The sequence below is a fragment of the Oncorhynchus mykiss genome, chromosome 9, assembly GCF_057628025.1.
Source record: "Oncorhynchus mykiss isolate SJ-2025 chromosome 9, ASM5762802v1, whole genome shotgun sequence".
Classification (NCBI taxonomy): Eukaryota; Metazoa; Chordata; class Actinopteri; order Salmoniformes; family Salmonidae; genus Oncorhynchus; species Oncorhynchus mykiss.
In genome coordinates this window covers 39,491,680-39,517,228 of record NC_143030.1, presented here as the reverse complement: position 1 = coordinate 39,517,228, position 25,549 = coordinate 39,491,680, and the positions used below count along the sequence as shown (strand labels likewise).

Genomic DNA, 25,549 nt, shown 5'->3' with positions numbered 1-25,549 from the left:
GTTGTATATCCAATCGTCTGAAAGATTGGCCCCTCTCTCTCTTTCTCACTGTCTGTCTACTCTTTTTATACCATCTCTCCTTCACTCCTTCAATGAGTTCTGACCCAAAGGCCACTGGCTCGGAGTTTCCCTAGAAGTGTCCACCAAAAACAACCCTCTTCTCCCTCTTCTTCCTCCCTCCCTCAGCCAGCACTCCCCTGACAAACGGGTCCCAGAGAGAGGTTTAAACTGTGACCCCTGGGAACATATTGGATACAGAAAGCAGGGACGTAAGGGTTTGAGAGAGAGAGAGCTCTCTAGCCATGCTGGGCTTCCATCATAGCTGCAAAGGTGAAGGCCTGTGAGAAGAGGAGTGGGTGCCTTGGGTGGGGTGGGGGATAAAGAAGGGAGAAGCTGTAGGGGGGGGGCAGAGGAGTAGGAGAGGGTGCTGACAGGGATCACCCAGGCTTACAGTAGGAGACAGAAAACTGCCCTGTGAAATCTGGAAAGTAGCTATAAGATCTGAAAGCAATGATTGCCAGATGATGCAGTAATACATTAAGACCTAGTGAAATGGACTGTAAAAACATCACAGACCAGATGTTAACTTAAAGTGCCATCTCTTTCCTTTCTGCTAAAGTATACTGCATCTGCTCCAACTTGACACTGTATGCTGCAATGATTTCCCTTTATCTTCCCTGTCTTAAGTGGAGTTTTCCCATATCCTTCCAGCTCGTATCTGCAGAGTAGAGAGCACTCACACCTGTCTGTTTACACTCTCCTAATACAAAGCTGTACTGCTAGCAACTCAACTCTACTCTCATTCGGTAGGTTATCAATTATTAGGCACTAAGTAAGTACACCAATCCATGGGGACAAGACAACACCTGTCTCTGAAATATTCCAAATCAATAGTCCAGACTCAGTAGGAAATGGAGCAAATCCTAAACTTTGTTTGTGGGGGTTGTGCTGTGGACCTCAGACTAGATACTAAGCTAGTATCACGTTTTAAGGTATGACCCAGGTGCAGACAGTGTTGAGGGATCAGAAGTTAATTCCTCAAACAGGGGCAGGCAAATGCCAGTTCAAGGCAGGCAGGGGTCAATAATCAAGAGAGGGTGTAAGGTACAGGACAGCAGGCGGGCTCAGGGTCAGGTCAGGCAGAGATCGGTAATCCAGAGTAGTGGGGCAAAGGTACAGGACGACAGGCAGGCTCAGGGCAGGCAGAACGATCAGAACCGGGAAACTAGAAAATGGGAGCAAGGAAACGGCGGGCGCAGGGAAAGAAAACGCTGGTAGGTTCTACAAACAAAACAAACTGGCAACAGACAAACAGGGATAAAATACACAGGGGATAATGGTGGGCGACACCTGGAAGGGGGTGGAGACAATGACAAAGACAGGTGAAACAGATCAGCGCATGACAGCCAGGCTAGCTAATGTCTGTCTGCAGGCTAACCAATAACTGTAAATGTACAGGCCTACATATGTGCGAAGAGTACAGTTTTGGATTTTGCTCATTTTTAGACATTGTTTAGAACAATATATATTCTTCAAACATGTCAAATATCCAGGGTGGGCTCTCTGGTACATATTTCCCAAATGAAGCTATGACCCATTTTTTACACACCAGCAGAGGGATTCCCTTTGAATCCATTTCCTCATTGACTGTGTTGGTAGTGCTCATAAAATAATAACTTCAAAAGTAGCACAGATCCCATTCTAGAAATGGTATGTGCTTGTAGAGTATATTAAATAGAACAATATGTATAAAAATGAACAAATAAATAAAAAAGGGTACTTTTGATACATTTATATTAATATGTTTTATGCTGATAATATTTATGTAAAAAAAATTATTTCAGAATCTAGACATACTCCATATTTTAGCTGACAACGTCAGGAAAAGGATACGCACCCTTCAATGGGGCAGAAGTCCGTGTGTTGTCGTGATTCTGGGTGGCCAGAGACAATGTCTTCAGAAAGTATTCACACCCCTTTAGAGTCGGACTTTAAAATTCATTACATTTAGATTACAAATTAATTTAAAATGAAATGCTGAAATGTCTTGAGTCAATAAGTATTCAGCCCTTTCGTTATGGCAAGCCTAAATAGGTTTAGGAATAAAAATGTGCTTAACAAGTCACATAAAAAGTTCAATTGACTAAACTTGTCTACGATAGTTTTTAACATGATTTTAAAATGACTACTGCACCTCTGTGCCCAACACTTACTATTTTCTGTAAGGTCCTTAAGATTTGAGCAGTGAATTTCAAGCACAGATTCAACCACAAAGACCATGGAGCTTTTCCTATGGTTCACAAAGAAGGGCACCTACTGGTAGATGGGAAAAAAATTAACAGACATTGAATATCCCTTTGAGCATGGTCCCTTTGAGCATACACTTATTCATTTTACACTTTGGATGGTGTATCAATACACCCAGTCACTACAAAGATACAGGTGCCCTTCTTAAATCAATTGCCGGGAGAGGAAGGAAACCACTTAGGGATTTCACAATGAGGCCAATGGTGATTAAAACAAGTTACAGAGATTAATGGCTATGATATGAGATACCTGAGGATGGATTAACAACATTGTAGTTACTCCACAAAACTAACATAAAGGACAGAGTGAAGAGAAGGCGGCCTGTAAAATGGAATCAAAAACATACATCCTGTCTGCAATAAGGCACTAAAGTAATATTGACAAAAATGTGCATATTGTACAATGCAAATATTGTACAATCCTGGTGTGCACAGCTCTTAGAAACTTACCCAAAAAGACCCCAAATCGCTGCCAAAGGTTATTCTAACATGTATTGACTGAAGGGGTTGAATACTTATCTAATCAATATATATTAGTGTTTTATTTTCCATTAATTCAAAAATATATAATTTGACTTCCACTTTGAGTTTACAGAGCATTTTGTGTAGATTGTTAACACAAATTATAATTAAAACCATTTCAATCCCATGAACACAATGACGTGGATAAAGTCAAAGGGTGTGAATGTTTTCTGAAGGTGCTGTAGCTAGCAACAATGACAATAATCTGTCAGGTGGTCAATCTGTAGGTGGCTCGTTTCAGTTCGTTTTTTTTTATCTTGTTCTTGATACTATGTCTAATTTTGAAATGCTTTGACTGATGTCAGTGCTAATATGGCAAAAATTCCCTAACTAACCGACAACTGTAGTGTTGTATTTGAGAGACAACAAGTGCTCATTATGCACATTTGATATGTTTTCAATAAACAAAATGTAATTTACATGTTGTTGACAATTTTAAGCTAACTGAGTTTGTTTTGCCCCGTAGTTGCACACCCACCAGTTTTGCTGATAAACAACCAACCATTCTAGGAGTATAAATGACACCAAGATCTTGTCGGCATCATGTATAGTTTACGCATCATAAGGGTCTGAAAGGAGCCATGTATAGGTCTAAAAATGACCTAAAATATCCACTTTCATCCCCCCAAAAATATGTGTTATACAAATGTAAAAGGTATGTCAAACATCCTTCCTCTCAATGAAGTTTCTATATGAGAATTGTCACAGCAACCTGAGATACCAAAACTATTTTTGGGCCTTATTGGTGTGGAATTGCCCATATGTACAGTATCTACAGTATATTGTATACTGTAGGCTATGGAACAGTATCTACCCTATAATGTATACTGTAGGCTATTGGTCAGGAGCTAGCTAAGGTCTATGGCTTGCTGAGGTCTCTCTTGCTCTATCTTTCACTGTTAGCTCAACCAGCAAGATTTGGTTCCCACAGTATCTGCTCTGTGGGGCTGGGGTCATATTTGTGTACTGTAGTGACCACCCAGCCTAGCAGGAGATCTAGGCGTCCACGTCAGGCAGAGACTTGGACAGCCCTAGTAGAGGTCAGGGGTCAGTCCTTCAGCTATTCCATAGGCAGAACTGCCAGGAACCTGGTAACATGGTCAGCCACAGTTTATGGGGGTAATGACAACTTTCTAGTTAGCCAGATAGCGTCTCAGCCAAGGGGAAAAGGTGCTTTGGTTTCACGGAGAGGGAAATGTTGGAAATCATGTCAAACATGTTATTGGTCGCATACACATGTTTAGTAGATGTTGTTGCGGGTGTAGCGAAATGCTTGTTTTTCTAGCTTCAAAAGTGCAGTAATACCTAACAATACACAACAATACACACGTATCTAAAAAGTAAAATATTAGGAAAAGCCACCCCCGTCTCTCTAGGACATGGAAGTCTTATTGTCAAAAAACAGGTTTCTGATTTCGCGCCGGTACCTGTCTGGTCGACCCGCCACTGAGTGTGTCATCAACGGGCAGGCCAAATTATCGACATAAGCCCTGAACCTGACAGGGCTTCTGTGCTCCCCGCCATTGGGGGTCGAATTCAGCCAAAACGTGAATAAATCAAAAAGTACACCTCCAATCTGCATGGGTTTTTTTTGCACGAAAGGGCACATATAGACAAGCATTTCCATTGAATTAAAACCGTTTTTGTATAAAACATTTTAATAGGAAATCGTGTTTTAAGTTTTGGGAAAAAAGTGCATGTTACAGGGCGCATAGGTGCCTGTGGATGCGAAATGTTTTTTACATGCTGTAATTGTTACTACGGCCCTCTATCAATGGGGGCCGTCCTGAGTGCTTTATGGATTCAAAAAATGTTCAGGAAAACAGCTAAGTCTAGACATCTCAATTCGTTGCACTATGTGTAATGTGCAACTGGTAATCCAAAATGGATGGTAAATAAATCACAGAAATTGCACTATGTCCAACTCTGGGCCTGGTGATTGGGGAAATGGGCCAAAAAAAAGGGGGACAGAGCAGCTAACCTCCACAGAGGCTGACTGCTCTGCCCCCCTTAAGGACAGTGGAACTATGGACCTTCAGGCCTAAAGGCCCTAACTCCCTATCAAGGAACAGGCCTCTCTCTCTGGGCATGAGAGTACACATACAGGCAGTTAGGCCCTAACTCCCTATCCGGGAACAGGCCTCTCTCTCTGGGCATGAGAGTACACATGCAGGCAGTTAGGCCCTCACTCACCATCCGGGTAACAGCCCTCTATTTCCGGACATGAGAGTAGAGCTTACCCCTTGGAGCTATGGACCTCCAGGCTTGTAGGCCCTTACTCACCACCCGGGTAACACCCCTCTATTTTCGGGGATGATTCTAGCCGGGTTACGGCGCGACTCCGGAATGTATGCACTCTACGGTCGGACATCCTCAATTGGAAGCCCAGTTGAGTCAAGCCGATATAATCGTTATGGCAAACATTCTGCGTTATATACTGCGCATCAGTAGCCCCGGGGCTTACCGTCCCAGGGTCTTTACGGAGGGCTTTTACACCCGGTCGACATCAAGTGCCTGCACATTACTCATAGGAGAGAAACCCCCCACGTTCACCCGTCTGTACAAACATCACAGCCATCAACCGAGAGTGGACTTGGCGGAGAAGAGAAAGCTTGGTTTCTCATCATATCCTTCCTTGAAAGCCCTCCTAGACAAGCCATAGGATAACCACTCTTTACCATTGCGTTATCGATGTTCCTCACTTGCGTGAGGTGGCCACAGTCACCCCGAAGGTGATTTGAGTGCAAATGCTCCGGTGGGCATGCCTCATCGAATTTCTTCTAGTGACTTCACCCAGTGGGTTCCCAGGTTGTCTATAGGCGAGTCTGCGGCAAATCCCTGGTCGAGAAGGTGTCAGTTGCAGATCTAGTGCCACGCCTCCTCTAGTAGAGAAGTACTACTGTGACACCTTACTTACCCCTGACCCCCATGCCTTTCGCACCCCAGACATGAGCCTCCTTGCAATGACCTATCGCCGCAGGGCCTATTGGGTTGTCTCTGTCGTGAGTCTCCGAACGTAGGGGGGACAAACACACATATAATGTGTGAGGTCCCGCTCTCAGGCAAGACTGAGGCCTGGTAGTGTCAGCTAATGGTCAGTCACATGCCATTCCACTTCGTGCTCCGAGGAGCGTGGAGAGAGCTCCCACCATGGCGTGTAGAGTCCCGCCTCAGGCTAACCTGGCGCCTGGTAGTACATAACCGCTAGACACCGGCCATCCCCATTTAATGTTCACTCTTAACAGGCGGCGTTCGATTCGAACCATGCGGTTCAGAGCTGCCCAAGCAAGCAGGGAACGCAAATGTTATGTTACATCACAGCTATCTGTGATCAGACTGGCACCGCAGAACGCTTAGTCAGCCGTTCCCAGTGTCTTGGACAACCCCACCCAGCCGGGGCTGGCCTTTACGCTTTCACTCCCTGTTTTCATCTCTGCACATACATGCTAGAGATTTTCCGCCTTAGTCGGACTTCATACGAGAGGGGGATGTGGGCTCAAACATGTTCTACCGTGCGAGCCCTCACTCTACCCTTCCACATCAGCCCGCCCAATGCAGTTGGATGGCCCTCAATTACAAAGTAATTCAGCCACCCCTGTCGGGTGTCGCGCGGGTAGGGGCTGAGGAAGCCCTGCTAGAGGGCTCCTCCCTTACCTCACCGCACTAACCCGCCAGAGATGGCTATTCGGCACATGTATACAACATGATTTCCCTGTCAGACGTCCTGCTTGTAGGGGCTGAAGAGGTCCTTCTAGAGGTCCCCTCCCTTACCTCCTCGCGTTGGCCTGTAGGAACTGAATGCCCTGCACTGCGCTGTGTCCCATCCCCACTGGGCCCGCGGGTCGTCTCTACTTCGAGTCTCTGAACGTAGAGGAGACAGGCACACTTCCGTGTGAAGTCCCGCACTCAGGCAAGCCTGAGGCCTGGTATTGCCAGCTAATGTTATTCTCTACCACTCCACTTCATGCTCCGACAAGCGTGGAGAGAGCTCCCACCATGACGTGTAGAGTCTCGTCCTCAGGCGAACCTGAGACCTGGTAGTACACTGCTGCACGCCCATCTCTATGTAATGTTCACTATAAGTAGGCCGAATCCCCCTCAACCACCGTAGTTAGGTTTCAGCACAATACAAAGTCATTCAGCCACCCCTGTCGGGGCTGGAGAGGCCCTACTAAGAAGTTGGACGCCGACCGCTCGGGGCCGCATAACTAGTTAGCATGCCGGAGTCTCGTTCGTTATCGGAATTAACCAGACAAATCTCTCCACCATCTAAGAACGGCCATGCACCACCACCCACAGAATCGAGAAAGAGCTAGCAATCTGTTAATCCTTTCCGTGTCCGGGCCGGGTGAGGTTTCCCGTGTTGAGTCAAATTAAGCCGCAGGCTCCACTCCTGGTGGTGCCCTTCCGTCAATTCCTTTAAGTTTCAGCTTTGCAACCATACTCCCCCGGAACCCAAAGACTTTGGTTTCCCGGACGCTGCCCGGCGGGTCATGGGAATAACGCCGCCGGATCGCTAGTTGGCATCGTTTATGGTCGGAACTACGACGGTATCTGATCGTCTTCGAACCTCCGACTTTCGTTCTTGATTAATGAAAACATTCTTGGCAAATTATTTCGCTTTCGTCCGTCTTGCGCCGGTCCAAGAATTTCACCTCTAGCGGCACAATGCGAATGCCCCGGGCCGTCCCTCTTAATCATGGCCCCAGTTCAGAAGAAAAACCCACAAAATAGAACCGGAGTCCTATTCCATTATTCCTAGCTGCGGTATTCAGGCGACCGGGCCTGCTTTGAACACTCTAATTTTTTCAAAGTAAAGCGCGCGATCGGCTCGAAGTTATCAAGAGTCACCAAAGCGGCCGGGGCAACCGAGATTGGCCCGCATGGGTTTTGGGTCTGATAAATGCACGCATCCCCGGAGGTCAGCGCTCGTTGGCATGTATTAGCTCTAGAATTGCCACAGTTATCCAAGTAACGTTGGAGCGATCAAAGGAACCATAACTGATTTAATGAGCCATTCGCAGTTTCACTGTACCGGCTGTGTGTACTTAGACTTGCATGGCTTAATCTTTGAGACAAGCATATGCTATTGGCAGGATCAACCAGGTAGCCACTCACAACTTAGATGTTGTACCTGGGCCCAGCGGGAGGCCCTGAACTGCCCATGGCCGAAGCCACAGGTGCCGGGGCGCCGCTCGAGAGGTCTCTTGTCTGGCTGGAGCGTCTATTCAGAACGCCATCAACTGGGCAAAAGGAACCACAACCTCGGCCAGACCGCTTGGTTCAACCGGGTAGGTCCACGTTAAAGACAGGGTTTGAGAATACGTGTTTCTGGGGCCGATGCATTACGGGATGACCATCACCACATGCTTCGCAGCCTGAGTGTGGCACTCCCCACACCGGAACACCAATGTAGGGCCACTTGGTCAGACAGTTCTGCTGGATCTCGCACGAACGGTGCGCGGCTGGAGCGTATCGAAATAGGGGGTCAACCGTTTCCGAAAGGGGATCCCCCGATAGAGGCAAATCCACTTGGGTCGGGAGGGAACATCCATCAGAACACCAGCCAAAGGCCGGCCGATAGAGGCCCTCCCAGGTGGAAAACGAATGCAAATCAGTCAGAGGAAATTAAACTGGTTGGACAACAGAGGAGAACCATGGAGACGCACCGTGAACCAAGTGTGGGACTGGACTGGAGAGCTAGCCCTCACCGGGGCTAAACAACCACGAATCGGTCGCCAAAGGGACGGGCACCTTCATTGGACCAGAACCATGGTAATTGATGAACCAAACCCACAAGGTAATAGCTGGGATAGAGCACCTGCCCAGGACAAGGCTCAATATCCTCCCACCACCAAGCTGGGAAACGTGGATCAAAAGTTAGGACAAATCGGGCGCCGAAGGGGCTGGTCAAACCACTAAATCGGTCGCCGGAAGAAAATGTCCAAAGTACCATGGTTCCGAGGGGCTCACATCCCTCAAAAGTGTCCATTACTAATTTTCTATTCAGTTGAAGTCGGATATTTACACACACTTAGGTTGTAGTCATAAAAACTCGTTTTCAACCACTTTTTCAACCACCATACTTAGGACATCTACTTTGTGCATGACACAACAAATTTTCCAACAATTTACTATTTTCCAACAATTGTTTATATACAGATTATTTCACCTATAATTCACTGTATCACAATTCCAGTGGGTCAGACGTGTACATACACTAAGTTGACTGTGCCTTTAAACAACTTAGAAAATTCCAGAAAATGGAATTGAAAGTAGGCCTTGAAATACATCCACAGGTACACCTCCAATTTACTCAAATGATGTCAATTAGCCTATCAGAAGCTTCTAAAGCCATGACATCATTTGAGTAAATTGGAGGTGTACCTGTGGATGTATTTCAAGGCCTACTTTCAAGCTCAGTGCCTCCTTGCTTGACATCATGGGAAAATCAAAAGAAATCAGCCAAGACCTCAGACATTTTTTTGTAGACCTCCACATGTCTGGTTCATCCTTGGGAGCAATTTCCAAACGACTGAAGGTACCACGTTCATCTGTACAAACAATAGTACGCAAGTATAAACACCATGGGACCACGCAGCCGTCATATCGCTCAGGAAGGAGACGCATTCTATCTCCTAGAGATGAACGTACTTTGGTGCGAAAAGTGCAAATCAATCCCAGAACAACAGCAATGGACCTTGTGAAGATGCTGGAGGAAACAGGTACAAAAGTATCTATATCCACAGTAAAGCAAGTCCTATATCGACATAACCTGCAAGGCCGCTCAGCAAGGAAGAAGCCACTGCTCCAAAACCGCCATGAAAAAGCCAGACTACAATCTGCAACTGCACATGGGGACAAAGATCGTACTCTTTATAGAAATGTCCTCTGGTCTGATGAAACAAAAATAGAACTGTTTAACCATAATGACCATCGTTATGTTTGGAGGGAAAAGGAGGACGCATGCAAGCCGAAGAACACTATCCCAACCATGAAGCATGGGGGTGGCAGCATCATGTTGTGGGGGTGCTTTTCCGCAGGAGGGACTGGTGCACTTCACAAAATAGATGGCATCATGAGGTAGGAAAAATATGTGGATATATTGAAGCAACATCTCAAGACATCAGTCAGGAAGTTAAAGCTTGGTCACAAATGGGTCTTCCAAATGGACAATGACCCCAAGCATACTTCCAAAGTTGTGGCAAAATCGCAGAAGGATAACAAAGTCAAGGTATTGGAGTGGCCATCACAAAGCCCTGACCTCAATCCTATAGAAAATGTATGAGCAGAACTGAAAAAGCATGTGCGAGCAAGGAGGCCTACAAACCTGACTCAGTTACAGCTCTGTCAGGGGGAATGGGCCAAAATTCACCCAACTTATTGTGGGAGCTTGTGGAAGCCTACCCGAAACGTTTGACCCAAGTTAAACAATTTTAAAGGCAATGCTACAAAATACTAATTGAGTGTATGTAAACTTCTGACCCACTGGGAATGTGATGAAAGAAATAAAAGCTGAAATAAATAAATTTCCTTCTACTATTATTCTGACATTTCACGTTCTTCAAAGACAGGGAATTCTTACTAGGATTAAATATCAGGAATTGTAAAAAACTGAGTTCAAATGTATTTGGCTATAACTGTATATTTATATAACTTTAACTGTATATTTATATAACTCAGCAAAAAAAGAAACGTCCCTTTTCCAGGACCCTGCCTTTCAAAGATAATTAGTTAAAATCCAAATAACTTCACAGATCTTCATTGTAAAGAGTTTAAACACTGTTTCTCATTCTTGTTCAATGACCCACGAACAATTAATGAACATGCACCTGTGGAACGGTCGTTAAGACACTAACAGCTTACAGATGGTAGGCAATTAAGGTCAAAGTAATGAAAACTTAGGACACTAAAGAGGCCGTTCTACTGACTCTAAAAAAACACCAAAAGAAATATGCCCAGGGTCTCTGCTCATTTGTGTGAATCTGCCTTAGGCACGCTGCAAGGAGGCATGAGGACTGCAAATGTGGCCAGGGCAATCAATTGCAATGTCCGTACTGTTAGATGCCTAAGACAGCGCTACAGGGAGACAGGACGGACAGCTAATCGCAGTGGCAGACCACATGTAACAACACATGCAGAGAATTGGTACATCCGAACATCACACCTGCAAGACAGGTTCAGGATGGCAACAACAACTGCCTGAGTTACTCCAGGAACGCACAATCCCTCCTTCAATAGGCTGAGAAAGGCTGGACTGAGGGCTTGTAGGCCTGTTGTAAGGCAGGTCCTCACCAGACATCACCGGCAACAACGTCGCCAATGGGCACAAACCCACCGTCGCTGGACCAGACAGGCCTGGTAAAAAGTGCTCTTCACTGACGAGGCTTGCTCCTCTGGAACGGGATCGATTTGGAGGTGGAGGGTCCGTCATGGTCTGGGGCGGTGTGTCACAGCATCATCGGACTGAGCTTTTTGTCATTGCAGGCAATCTCAATGGTGTGCGTTACAGGGAAGACATCCTGACATGACCCTCCAGCATGGCAGTGCCACCAGCCATACTGCTCGTTCTGTGCGTGATTTCCTGTAAGACAGGAATGTCGGTGTCCTTCCATGGCAAGCGAAGAGCCCGGATCTCAATCCCATTGAGCACTTCTGGGACCTGTTGGATCGGAGGGTGAGGGCTAGGGCCATTCCCCCCTGAAATGTCCGGGAACTTGCAGGTGCCTTGGTGGAAGAGTGGGGTAACATCTCACAGCAAGAACTGGCAAGTCTGGTGCAGTCCATGAGGAGGAGATGCACTGCAATACTTAATACAGCTGGTGACCACACCAGATACTGACTGTTACTTTTGATTTTGACCCCCCCTTTGTTCAGGGACACATTATTCCATTTCTGTTAGTAACATGTCTGTGGAACATGTTCGGTTTATGTCTCAGTTGTTGAATCTTACGTTCATACAAATATTTGCTCATGTTAAGTTTGCTAAAAATAAATGCAGTTGACAGTGAGACAACGTTTCTTTTTTTGCTGAGTTTATATACAGTACCAGTCAAATGTTTCTACACACCTACACATTCAAGGGTTTTTCTTTATTTGGAATATTTTCTGCATTATAGAATAATATTGAAGACGTCAAAACTTTAAATAACACATCTGGAATCACTTAGTAACCAAAAAAGTGTGAAACAGATTATTCAAAGTAGCCACCCTTTGCAGTTATGACAGCTTTGCACACTCTTGGTATTCTCTCAACCAGCTTGAGAAATAATGCTTTTCTAACTGTCTTGAAGGAGTTCCCACATATGCTGAGCACTTGTTGGCTGCTTCTTCTTCACTCTCCAGTCCAACTCATCCCAAACCATCTCAATTGGGCTGAGGTCGGGTGATTGTGGAGGCCAGGTCATCTGATGCAGCACTCCATCACTCTCCTTCTTGGTCAAATAGCCATTACACAGCCTGGAGATGTGTTTTGGGTCATTTTCCTGTCGAAAAACAAATGATAGTCCCACTAAGTGCAAACCAGATGGGATGGCGTATCGCTGCAGAATGTTGTGGTAGCCATGCTGGTTAAGTGTGCCTTGAATTCTAAATTAATCACAGACCGTGTCTGCAGCAAAGCACCAACACACCATCATGCTTCCTCCTCCTCCATGCTTCTTATTGGTGTCCGTTAGTAGTGGTTTCTTTGCAGCAATTCGCCCAAGAAGGCTTGATTCACGCAGTCTCATCTGAACAGTTGATGTAGAGATGTGTATGTCTTTCTTTAACTCTGTGAAGAATTTATTTGGTCTGCAGTCTGAGGTGCAGTTTACTCTAATTAACTTATCTTCTGCGGTAGAGGTAACTCTGGGTCTTCCTTTCCTGTGGCGGCCCTCATGAGAGCCAGTTTTATCATAGTGCTTGATGTTTTTTGTGACTGCACTTGTTCTTGAAATGTTCCACATTGACTGACCTTCATGTCTTAAAGTAATGATGGACTGTCGATTCTCTTTGTTTATTTGAGCTGTTCTTGCCATAATATGGACTTGGTCTTTTACCAAATAGGGCTATCTTCGTATACCACCCACACCTTGTCACAACACAACTGATTGGCTCAAACGCACTAAGAAGAAAGAAATTCCACAAATGAACTTTTAACAAGGCACACTTGTTAATTGAAATGCATTCCAGGTGACTAACTCATGAGAGAAAGCCAAGAGTGTGAAAAGCTGTCATCAAGGCATTGGGTGGCTACTTTGAATAATCTAAAATATATTTTGATTTGTTTAACACTTTTTTGGTTACTCCATGATTCCATGTGTTTTATCATAGCTTTGATGTCTTCACTACTTTCCTACAATTGTGAAAACAGTAAAAATAAAGAAACATCCTTGAAATAGTAGGTGTGTCGAAACTTTTGACTGGTACTGTATATGATTGGATGTATAGACATTGTGAACAGTATAGGTAGTACAGATAGACTATGTAGTATATCTGAAGAATATGTAGGATAGACTAGTATATGTACAGCAATAGTTAAATAGGATGGCCTTGAAGAGAATACAGTCTATATATATAAAAATGGTAATGGTATGTAAACATTATTAAAGTGGCCAGTGTTCCATTATTAAAGTCACCAGTGTTCCATGTCAATGTACATAGGGCAGCAGCCTCTAAGGTACAAGGTCGAGTAACTGGGTTGTAGCCGGCTAAAGACAGTATCTAAAGTTGTATGTTTTCTGGGAGTGTGATGTCATGAGGAGAAGAAATGTTGTGAGTTACCATTCTGTGTCTTGTCCGAGAGTTCTGTAATGTTTTGAATGGAAACAGACAACAAGGGGTTACTTTCAAGCAGAATTTCAGAGACTACAGACAACAGAATGTCAAATCTACAGTAACGTCATAAAGCTAAGCTTTTGGTTGCCTATACGAAGAATCACAGTTTTTGCTTCAAATGTCCTTTCATTCTCTCCTGACCCTGTTACTCTATTTCAGGGCAGCACTGCCTACATTGAGTTGTCCCCATTAGTCTTGGTGACACATTTTGTCAGGCAGCTCTGGGGCACTCTGAGGAACGTCCGAACTTTGACCCCCAGGACAAAATGGATGCCCACTCACTTTCCCACACAGCCCATCAAAATCCATGCGTCAATCGTTGGCCTTCCACCCCCTCCTCCGAACATGGCCTCCACTCTTGGGCATGGGAAAACTATTCACTAATACTTTAACCTCATATTTTATATAACAGCGTATACTTTTACATCATACTTTTCAAACAACAGGTACCACCCCTTTATTGAAATAAGCAGAAGACTTGGTGTAAGTGAGTATTTCTAATCAGTTTACTCCAAGAGTATGTTAGATCTATTAATCCTCATATGAGATCATTTTGTACCCAACCCAAACCGAGACTTTAATCCCGACAAAATGAGATCATATTCTTATCGGCAGACTCAGTAGCCTCTGTTTTTCTAATGACTGCCTTGCCTGGTTCACCAACTACTTTGCAGACAGAGTTTAGTGTGTCAAATCGGAGGGCATGTTGTCCGGTCCTCTGGCAGTCTCTATGGGGGTGCCCCAGGGTTCAATTCTCGGGCCGACTCTTTTCTCTGTTTATATCAATGATGTTGCTCTTGCTGTGGGCGATTCCCTGATCCACCTCTACGCAGACGACACCATTCTGTATACTTCTGGCTCTTCCTTGGACACTGTGCTATCTAATCTCCAAACGAGCTTCAATGCCATACAACACTCCTTCCGTGGCCTCCAACTGCTCTTAAACGCTAGTAAAACCAAATGCATGCTCTTCAACCGTTCGCTGCCTGCACCCGCACGCCCCGACTAGCATCACCACCCTGGACCCTAGAATATGTGGACATCTATAAGTACCTAGGTGTCAGGCTAGACTGTAACCGCTCCTTCCAGACAGATATCAAACATCTCCAATCTAAAATCAAATCTAGAGTCGGCTTTCTATTCCGCAACAAAGACTTCTTCACTCACGCCGCCAAACTTACCCTAGTAAAACTGACTATCTTACCGATCCTCGACTTCGGTGATGTCATCTACAAAATAGCTTCCAATACTCTACTCAGCAAACTGGATGCAGTTTATCACAGTGCCATCCGTTTTGTTACTAAAGCACCTTATACCATCCACCACTGCGACCTGTATGCTCTAGTCGGCTGGTCCTCGCTACATATTCGTCGCCAGACCCAGACTGGCTCCAGGTCATCTACAAGTCCATGCTAGGTAAAGCTCCACCTTATCTCAGTTCACTGGTCACGATGGCAACACTCACCCGTAGCACGCGCTCCAGCAGGTGTATCTCACTGATCATCCCTAAAGCCAACACCTCATTTGGCTGCCTTTCCTTCCAGTTCTCTGCTGCCTGTGACTGGAACGAATTGCAAAAATCACTGAAGTTGGAGACTTTTATCTCCCTCACCAACTTTAAACATCTGCTATCTGAGCAGCTAACCGATCGCTGCAGCTGTACATAGTCCATCGGTAAATAGCCCACCCATTTGACCTACCTCATCCCCATACTGTTTTTATTGATTTACTTTTCTGCTCTTTTGCACACCAGTATCTCTACCTGCACATGACCATCTGATCATTTATCACTCCAGTGTTAATCTGCTAAACTGTAATTATTCACCTACCTCCTCATGCCTTTTGCACACAATGTATATAGACTCTTTTTTTCTCTTTTTTCTACTGTGTTATTGACTTGTTTATAGTTTACTTCGTGTGTAACTCTGTGTTGTTGTCTGTTCACACTGCTATGCTTTATGTTGGCCAGGTCGCAGTTGTAAATGAGAACTTGTTCTCAACTAGCCTACCTGGTTAAATAAAGGTTAAATAAAAAATAAAAAATAAAATAAAAACAAAGTCATTAAAAAAGGTTATCAGGATAGCAGAAATTGCAGAAACCCAGAAGTTGGTTTGTGCTGAAATTGCTGTTCAGAGATGAAATCCAGACTGATCCATCATGATAAGGGAGATACGAGGCAGAGTGAAGGTTGTTCGGAGGAAATGTGGGTTTGATTGGTTTAATCACTAAATAAACCATTCTGCTAAATAAATACTATTATGTTTGTACCTTTATTTTACGGTACTGGAGCGCCAAGTCTAGGACCAGAGGCTCCTCAGCAGCTTCTACCCCCAAGCCATAAGACAATTTACATTGACCCCCCTTCCCTCCCTTCTGTACACTGCTGCTACTCGCTGTTTATTATCTATGTATAGTCACTTCACCCCCACCTACATGTACAAATGACCTCAACTAACCTGTACCCCCCCCTGCACAATGACTCTGTACCGGTGACCCCTGTATATAGCAACATGGGTATTTTTGTTAATTTGGGGGGGGGGGGGGGTGAATCTACGCAACAAGAGAAGCAGTTCCCTCTAGGTGCAACAGAACCTCACCACGTATAAGGCAATGTGTGTGTGTGTATTAAAAAGTGACAGAACAAAAGAGGCAGAGAGAGAAAGAGAGGGAGAGAAAAAATATTTGAGACTTTGGCATGGTCCCCATGTGAGTAGAGTGCCAATCAGTCGGCAGTGGCAAGGTTATTTTCTGCAGAGGCTCATAGTGACAATGCAAACGGACACAACCTCTACGAGGTCTGTAATTCTTCAAGCTGTGTCTCTGTGCCAACCTGCTCTCCCATGGCAGCGGTGCCGCTGTGACTCAGTCTAATGAATTTGTATATTCACAGCTCTTCTCTGTGGACCACTGTCACCTAGCCACATCGTTAAGAGGGGAAAAATATTGTAGCAAAGAATAGTATAACAATGAGACAGAAGTATTTATTTCATTTGGTATAGTACGAGCACCAGGAAAGTATGTCAAGAGTACTGGAAGTGTGCAATATATTTCTTCACCAGCAGGATGTAGCATTGCTCCTACAAATAGTATTTCTTGTTGGAATGAACCAAGCAATCTTGACTGTCTGTCTGACACATCTTTAGAAAACAGAGGATTTCAGTCATCATTGACTCAACATCTGATGCCCGCTCATCAAATAGACATCTGCTGTAATTAATAAACAATGGGTTGAATCTTGGGGGAAGAGGGTCCAGATATCACCTGTTGTTATACCTTTTCCTGTGCACACATTGTAGAGTTCCTCTGATTTCATTACCCGTGACTCTGTTGTATTCACACACCAAGCAAAACACAGGGGAGGCCATACAGTGTGTGTGTGTGTGTGTGTGTGTGTGACCTGTAGACAATTCTCTCACCTTTTTTTACAAGCCCAAAGTAATCCTCTCTCTCTCTCGCTCTCTCTCACCTCAAAGTCAGAGAGACGGCAGTGTGTCGTCCAGCTGACACGGACTGATAGACCTCTAATCCATGTACAGCAACATGGACACCAAAGGCCTCTGTGCTACCATGTGGATTACAGGTTTAGACAACAAGTCAGTGTGTCGACCAGAGATAAATATACAATAAGATACTTGGGAAGTAGACATACAGTGGGATGTTATGAAGCTATAGTATTTTCATGAATTGAAAAATGATTTGTGCACCCTCTAGAACCTCATTCATAACCCACAATAATGAAGGTGCATTGCAGGAGTGTTGCAACATGTAGTAAACAAGACAAAAAAAGCCATGGTAACAAATCTTGTTTTCCACCATGTAAGCCACACTACAAAGTCTCCAGGTCCATCCATCTCTATACAGCCACTTGATATTTCATCACAGCGCTGCTACTGCTGTACTGTAGGTGCACTGTTGTGTCCAAGGCCTAGTTAAATGTGTGGATAGGGCCTATGATGGTTAATCCTTGGGTTCATACATCTTGTTGACAAGTCAATTTATTTCCTATTCATTTATGCAGTCCCTGGATAGCGTGCATACATCTATATCTACACTGAGTGCTTGTTTTCATCCCTCTGTGAAAGTGGCCTGTTGGGGATGATTATGTGGAATAAACTAAGTACAGGGGCTACTGTGTGTACACTGTCTGTGTGGGCCAGTCAATGTTAATTGTTGGTATAGTAGATCACTAGCTTTGAAAAGGATCAGAAATGCATAATTTAGCATCCATTATATAGTGTACATTATGTACTTTTCATGATGTATGTGAGAATGGTGTATATTTACTGTGTCCGTGTGTGTGTGTGTGTGTGTGTTCATGCATGCGTGCACACATGCACACGTGTCTGGCCCTGTATGGCTCTGTGCACATCATCACTGTGTCATCACGCACAGGGGGATATAAAAATAGCCCATTTTTAAATAAACCAGTGAGAAAAGCTCTGGTATAATGCTCCGAGAAGCCACGTGTTTTTTACTTCACCAATATGTGACCCCAGTTTCATACATGCATACAATTAACACCAGCTAAAAACATAAAGCAAAATGGACCCTGGACCATTTGGGCCTACTGTATATCAAATGATCAAACAGGTACGAGACGCCCTGTCTGAAGAGTGTGTGAGTGGCGTCCCCTGTGTGAGGAGCATTGGTACTGACCTGCACCAATAAAGACAACGGCACTCTAGCCACACGAGACATTGCATTAAACACCTGTTACCTCTCCCCATGTTCAGATTCAGCTGCAAACAGAGACATTGGAGAGCTTCAAAGAGCTTGCCGACCAGACAGAAAACATGATGAGGATGAGAGGAGAGTTTCATATTTGGAGAGAGAGAGCGCGAGAGAGAGAGCGAGAGAGAGAGAGAGAGACAGAGGAGAATATCTTAAGGTGGTAAATCTATAGGGCTGCTCTGACTGGGTTATATCCAATCCCAGAAGAATATTGGCATATGTTTTTCATGTGCCTTCTCAAACTAAATGCATTAAAATAAGCATGTCTGAAATGTAGATGTGCCTGAAATATCTTTGTGACTGTCTTGGCGATTGATGTGTGATTTCCTAAATCACATAATGAAGTCTTCAAAGAAAGGCAAACCTTGTCTGTTACTTGACATGTTTGTCTACAGGATATCCAAGAATCTACTCATTTCTAATTTACTTTCTGTCTCTTCCTGGACAAAAAAGCCTCTATATCCTCCCTCCCATCTCTCGCTCTTCACAGGCAGGCCTGCCTGACCATGACAGGTCCTGACACATCATACCAGGTAAAACCTCAAGGAAGAAGACAATGTAAATCTCTGTCACTGTCAGTATTCTTTGTGTAATAGTCATTCGAATGACCAAATCCGTGTGACCAAGGTGTATAGAATGAAGGACAAATTAGATATACAAAATACTCACTAATTACAGCACCCCAGGACAAATGAATTGACCCCTGATATGAGTGATGTATGAATAAAGCACTCACAGATAATATCTGCTCTATGTCTCTCTAACTCTGCTGCCATATGAATACATTGTTTAAGAAAATGTAGTTGTGTAGTTTGAAAAGATCAGTGCATCAATCATTTATAAAGTCTACATCAATATGTCTGCATAAAAATAAGGATACACAATATTGTAGGAAGTGGCTTTTCCATCATTCTATAAACACAATTATCCGCTTAGTAAGGTTTCCTACAACCAGAATCACCATACTTCCCCAGATTGACAGTTGTCAGGTGGAGGGTGTGTCAGTGTAACAGTGTGAAGAAGCCTTGAGGGCAAATACGCCACTCATTTCAAATCGAGGCCTGCTATTCACACACTTGGGGTGCCATAGAGAGGATGTTAAAATATGGATTGTGGGAGCCTGGGTTCATTATCATATCATTATTGCATATTAGCACACATTAGCATGCATGAATATTCTACCCAATGCTGGGAATAGTTTGACCTTTGATCCCAGTGGAGCTCTGGGGGTATATCCAAAGATGATGGAGTAGAAAACACACAAAACACACACACAAAAGGCATGGTGAGCGTTTCGGAACAGAAATATTTCTGATCTGAACACTGATCTGAACAGACTAGCATGTGTATATCCAGAACGAACCGTCCAATACCCGAACTTCAAATCCTTATCAGATGTTGACAATTGTTTAACCAGAGTGAGCAATAAGTAAGGTACGCACAGCAAAGCATACATCTTGAATGAGGCCATTTAGGTCAACCAGAGGATAATAATGTGATCATTAGGCTGAGTTTCTGTATAGCACTTTGTGACATCTGCTGATTTAAAAAGGGATTTAGAAATATATTTGATTTATTATTACGCTGTGGAATTTCAGTGGTCAGCTCTGTCAAACAATCAGTGATTGAAGTGAAACATCAAGCGATGTCTGTGGGTGTTAAAACCAGTTCACATCAAAGCCCCATAGTCCCTCAGAGACTGCTGTGAAAGAAAATAGCCATCATTTGTGGGGAGACTTTGGGAGCACCTCACTGTGTGAGGATTGGACCGACTCCAGGCATAACAAGAGGTTCAGGCTCCTAAAAGAGTCCTAACTGATTTGGAACAGCAGGCAAGGATGAAGGGAGAGAAATAGAGGGAGGAAGAAGAGGTGTAGTATTTATGGACTAAGCATGAGGTCTGAGAGGGACGTAAAGCCTCATGGCTGGCAAACAATTAAGCAAATGTAAATGTAAATGGGTGTGTGTGTGCATGCACGTGTGTCTGTGGTTGTTCAGAGCATAGAATGGGGTGTGTCTTTAGAAGTGTGTATGTTCCTTGGGCAGAGGTACGTTTATGTCATAGGAGGATGTAGGTGTTTGCATGAAACATCCAAGCCTCCTCTGTAACCAGCTTGCCTGGTAAAACACTCCCTCAACGTGGTGAATGGAACCCAAAGGATCCTTCCTTCCAGTGCTGAGACAATCTCTGTCCCTGAATCATTGAATGTGGCTCACTCTGCTCCTCTTGTGTGCCACAGGGCTGGGAAGAAGTGAAGGGGAAGGCTGAATGCATAGGGAAATACCTAGTTTTGTACGCCTGCAGCCAAGCGAACAAGCGACATACGTAAAGGAGAGGGGTAGTAGAGGAGCATTGTAGAACACCAACCACATGACAACCCATGTTGCTTTGTCATCACGTGCTCTTGCTCTTTCTCCTTTCCCCCGTTCACACATTCTTCCTCTTTCTCTCTCGCTATTTAATCAGTGGGCAGAAACGTACAGCCTCTCTCCATTCCAACACTCTCTCTGTGGCAGCAGTACAACATGGTAGCAGCACAAAACATGGTACAAACATTATTGGGCACAGACAACAGCACAAAAGGCGAGAGGGGTAGAGATAACAATACATCACGCGAAGCAGCCACAAGTGTCAGTAAGGGTGTCCATGTTTTAGTCTTTGAATGAAGAGATGAAGATTAAACTGTCCAGTTTGAGTTTTTTGCAGCTCGTTCCAGTCGCTAGCTGCAGCAAGCTGAAAAGAGGAGTGACCCAGAGATGTGTGTGCTTTTAACAGAGTGTGACAGGCAGAACTGGTGTTGTCTGCCTCTCGCTCTCTCTCTCTCAACGATCAGCTGACACATGTCCAGACAATAAGGATTTAACAGCCAAACTGCAGAAAAGGGTTTTTCTCACATTAGAAAATCTAAAAAAAAGTATCTGAATAGTGAGCATCAATAACAACATTAGGGAGTTTGTGTATTCCTTTACGTACTATGCACTCTTATACAAAAAGGTGCTCTCTAGAACCTTAAAGGGTTCATTGGCTGTCCCCATGGGATAACCCTTTGAAGAACTATTTTTGGTTCCAAGTAGAACCCTATCTACAGAGTGTTCTACATGGAACCCAAAAAGGTTCTACCTGGAATCAAAAAGGGTTCTCCTGTGGGGATAGCCAAATAACCCTTTTGGAACCCTTTTTATTTAAAGAGTGTGGGCCCAATATGCAACCACAGAATTCTGAAACTACCTGCCTGTTTTACAGGTTTCACTAAGAATGGGTTAAGAACCTTTAGCTAATTCCTGAAAATTCAGCTGGTGCCTTGTGCATTATTTATTTAAGAGATAATTAAACCCTAAGGCCATTTGATTTCCCTCAGGTATAGACGACTTGTGTTCCTTATTATTTCACACAACACCAATAACATGTCCCTCTAATACAGAATGACAAATGTACTTCTAAAGTACTTAGAAATGTAATAAACAGCAACTGCATTGTGCTGAAATCAATAATAGTTCTGCAATGGTAGACTTTGAAGTGTTGAAGTTGTTTTGGTTTCATTGCCATAGTTATAGGAGGACAACAGTACAGTACATTCAGTAAAACCTAATAAAAACACCAGTGAGGATACAAACTACCAAACTGACAATGATACATTTGACTCCTGATAAGAGTACTAGATGAGAACAAAGTGTCCATAGATGAAAATGATGACAAAGGACACAGATAACGTCACACACATACAGGCCTTATTGATGATTGAATCTAATGAAACACCTTGATCCGGCCTTGTGTGGTCTCTGTGGTCACCTGGGACAGGTTTCACGCATTCCTTTACTCCGAGGAACCACAGATCGATAGATGCTGTCTGACTTCCTGTTTAATATTTAATAACTATGCATTGATTGGTGGATATACAGCATTCCAGAGGGTTGACACTCAATTACTGTCAGTCATAAAGCTAAATAGGACGGCTTACACAATACTGTACGCTTTGTAATGCTCTTTTCACCAGAGTCTTTATTGTACACTGGCCACTTTAAAGTAATGTGTTTGTCATTATTAAACAGAATGTGGGTAATCCAATAATGTGTTTATTTATTTGTTCCCACATTAAGTTGTCCCTGTTGTTTACTCTGGTTGCAAGTAAATAAAACAATAGATTTCTTAGTGAAATTCCACTAACAAAATTAATTATGGATGATGAATCAATTCAGATGTCATTGAGTCAATATTCAGTATTGATGTAGTGTGGCAGGACAGTTCTAGCTAAGACAATGAGAATGTAATAGCAGATGAAGAGACATTGTCGACCACCGTGTGTATGAAACAGGTCACACACCAGCTGTCACATACCAGCAGTCAGAGGGCGTCACTGCCCCATAAACGGGTGACGTGAAGTGGCCAGCAGCAGTTAGCTAGTGGACTCTGACCCCATCAAAATGTCATGTATCATGGTACTGGCAGTGCCCATACTGCTTGAGAAGGAGAGCGATAGAGATGCTGCCATAGGAAATAAAGGGAATCTGCGTCCCCTGTATATAGAGATGTTAGTACATCACAGAGTACAAACATCTTAGAATCCGGAATGGAACCCACTAGCCCCACCAACTCCCAACCCTACATGGGATGCACAGAAAATTAAAAACAAAGGAACACATTTTCTCCTGAGCTAATAAGGGTTAGGGTTAGGAGTCACAAGACCTAAGTTAGAGCCCTTCAAACGATAACTGAGGCTCTTAAACAGAACATCATCTCAGGCATGTGTAATAAAAGCGAAGGTGTGAGTTTGTCAAGTCACCGTGCATGCTCACAAGATATGAGAATATGAAAAGGAATGGAAATATTCCTTCCATGCAATACGATCCAGGCCACAGCTCTCATAGCCTGTGGTATTTTGGAATGAGTGACTGTTATCTGTACTTTAAAGAACATACCTACCCGCTATGAAATGACAAGTTGAGGTGTCATCTTCGTGGAATCCCTTGGAAACCAGTAAGAAATTAGGTCATGAGGTCAGAGGGAGCTTTTCCCATGGTGAACAGTGGGTGCATTCCACCTGATCACAGCTACAGTACAGTAAGTAGTACAGTATGCTCATTTCCTGATGACGGCTCTTCGTACTTTCCGACTTCAACATCCCGATGTCTGCCTTCGATTAATTTCTTTCCAACTCTCTCTTTCCCCTCCTTGTCTCTTTTCACCTCACCCTTTCTCAGTCCCCTCCCACTTACAAGGCAGGCAATACACTTGACCTCATCTTTACTAGAGGCTGCTCACCTAGTAATATCACAACAACCCCCGTCCAGGTCTCTGATCACTACTTTGTTTCTTTTTCTGTCTCCCTTTTGCCATCACAATCCTCGCGCTCTCTCTCCCACTACTCTCTCCTCTTCTATCCTACATAACTAAAAGTATGTGGACACTTCCACATCAAACATCTCATTCCTTTGCTGCTATAACAGCCTCCACTCTTCTGGGAAGGCTTTCCACTAGATGTTGGAACATTGCTGCGGGGACTTGCTTCCATTCAGCCACAAGAACATTACTGAGGTCGGGCACTGATGTTGGGCGATTAGGCCTGGCTCGCAGTCGGGGTTCTAATTCATCCCAAAGGTTGAGGTCAAGGCTATGTGCAGGCCAGTCAAGTTCTTCCACACCGATCTCGACAAACCATTTCTGTATGGACCTCGCTTTGTGCACGAGGGCATTGTCATGCTGAAACTGGAAAGGGCCTTCCCCAAACTGTTGCCACAAAGTTGGAAGCACAGGATCATCTAGAATGTCATTGTATTCTGTAGCGTTAAGATGTCCCTTTATTGGAACTAAGGGGTCTAGCCCGAACCATGAAAAACAGCCCCAGACCAATATTCCTCCTCCACCAAACTTTACAGGCACTATACATTTGTGCAGGTAGCGTTCTTCTGGCATCCGCCAAACCCAGATTTGTCCGTCGGACTGCCAGATGGTGAAGCATGATTCATCACTCCAGAGAATGCATTTCCACTGTTCCGAGCACCACTCCAGGCAGCGCTTGGCATTGTTCATGGTGATCTGAGGCTTGTGTGCAGCTGCTCGGCCATGGAAACTCTTTTCATGAAGCTCCCGAAGAACAGTTCTTGCCTTATGTTGCTTCCAGAAGCAGTTTGGAACTTGGTAGTGGGTGTTGCAACCAAGGACAGACAATTGTTTCTGTGAGCTTGTGTGGACTACCATTTTGCGGCTGAGCCATTGTTGCTCCTACACATTTCCACTTCACAATAACAGCACTTACAGTTGACCGGGGCAGCTCTAGCAGGGCAGAAATTTGACGAAATGACTTGTTGGAAATGTGGCATCCTATGACGGTGCCACGTTGAAAGTCACTGAGCTCTTTAGTATTGCATGGCTGTGTGCTCGATTTTATACACCTGTCAGCAATGGTTGTGGCTGAATTAGCCGAATCCACTAATTTGAAGGGGTGTCCGCATACTTCTGTATATATAGTCTATCATCTTTCCCTTCTGCTAAATCCTTCTCCCTCCTGTCTCCTGATTCTTCCTCTTCAACCCTACTCTCCTCCCTTTCCGCGTCCTATGTCTCGCAGTGTCCCCTTTCCTCCCAGCCAGCTCGGCCCTCCCCTCCTGCTCCGTGGCTGAGTGACTCATTGCGAGCTTACAGAACAGGGCTGCGGGCAGCTGAGCGAAAATGGAGAAAAACTAAATTTCCGGAGGACCTATAATCCTTCCACTCCCTCCTCTCTACCTTCTCTTCCTTTGTATCCGCTGCTGAAGCCATTTCCTATCACTCTACATTTCAAGCTTCTGCCTCTATCCCTAGGAATCTCTTTTCCACCTTCTCCGCCCAACGACATCCGCTTCTCATTCACTGAGACGGGTCACTCAACCGAGACTGCTCTTCTCTGTGTCACGGAGGATTTCCGCACTGCCAAAGCTAAATCTCTATCCTCTGTTCTCATCCTCTTAGATCTATCTGCTGGCTTCGGCACAGTGAACTATCAGATCCTCCTCTCCACCCTCTCAGGGCTGGGCATCTCAGGCTCTGCACACCTAGTGAACCCAGTGACATCATCAGAGTGTGACGTATGTTTGTTGTTGTTGAACGTTGTCGAACGCCGAAACTCAAACCTGTCGAACGCTGAAACCTGAACTAAAGACCTCGGACAGTGTTTTTATATACTTTTATTTTATT

The 25,549-nt window shown here is 44.4% G+C and overlaps 1 protein-coding gene across 2 annotated transcripts in view; it reads right to left on the bottom strand.

Moving 5' to 3' along the window:
• Positions 1-25,549, bottom strand: part of LOC110531962 (renin) — a 197,052-nt gene that overhangs the window by 7,780 nt on the left and 163,723 nt on the right. The window lies entirely within an intron of this gene.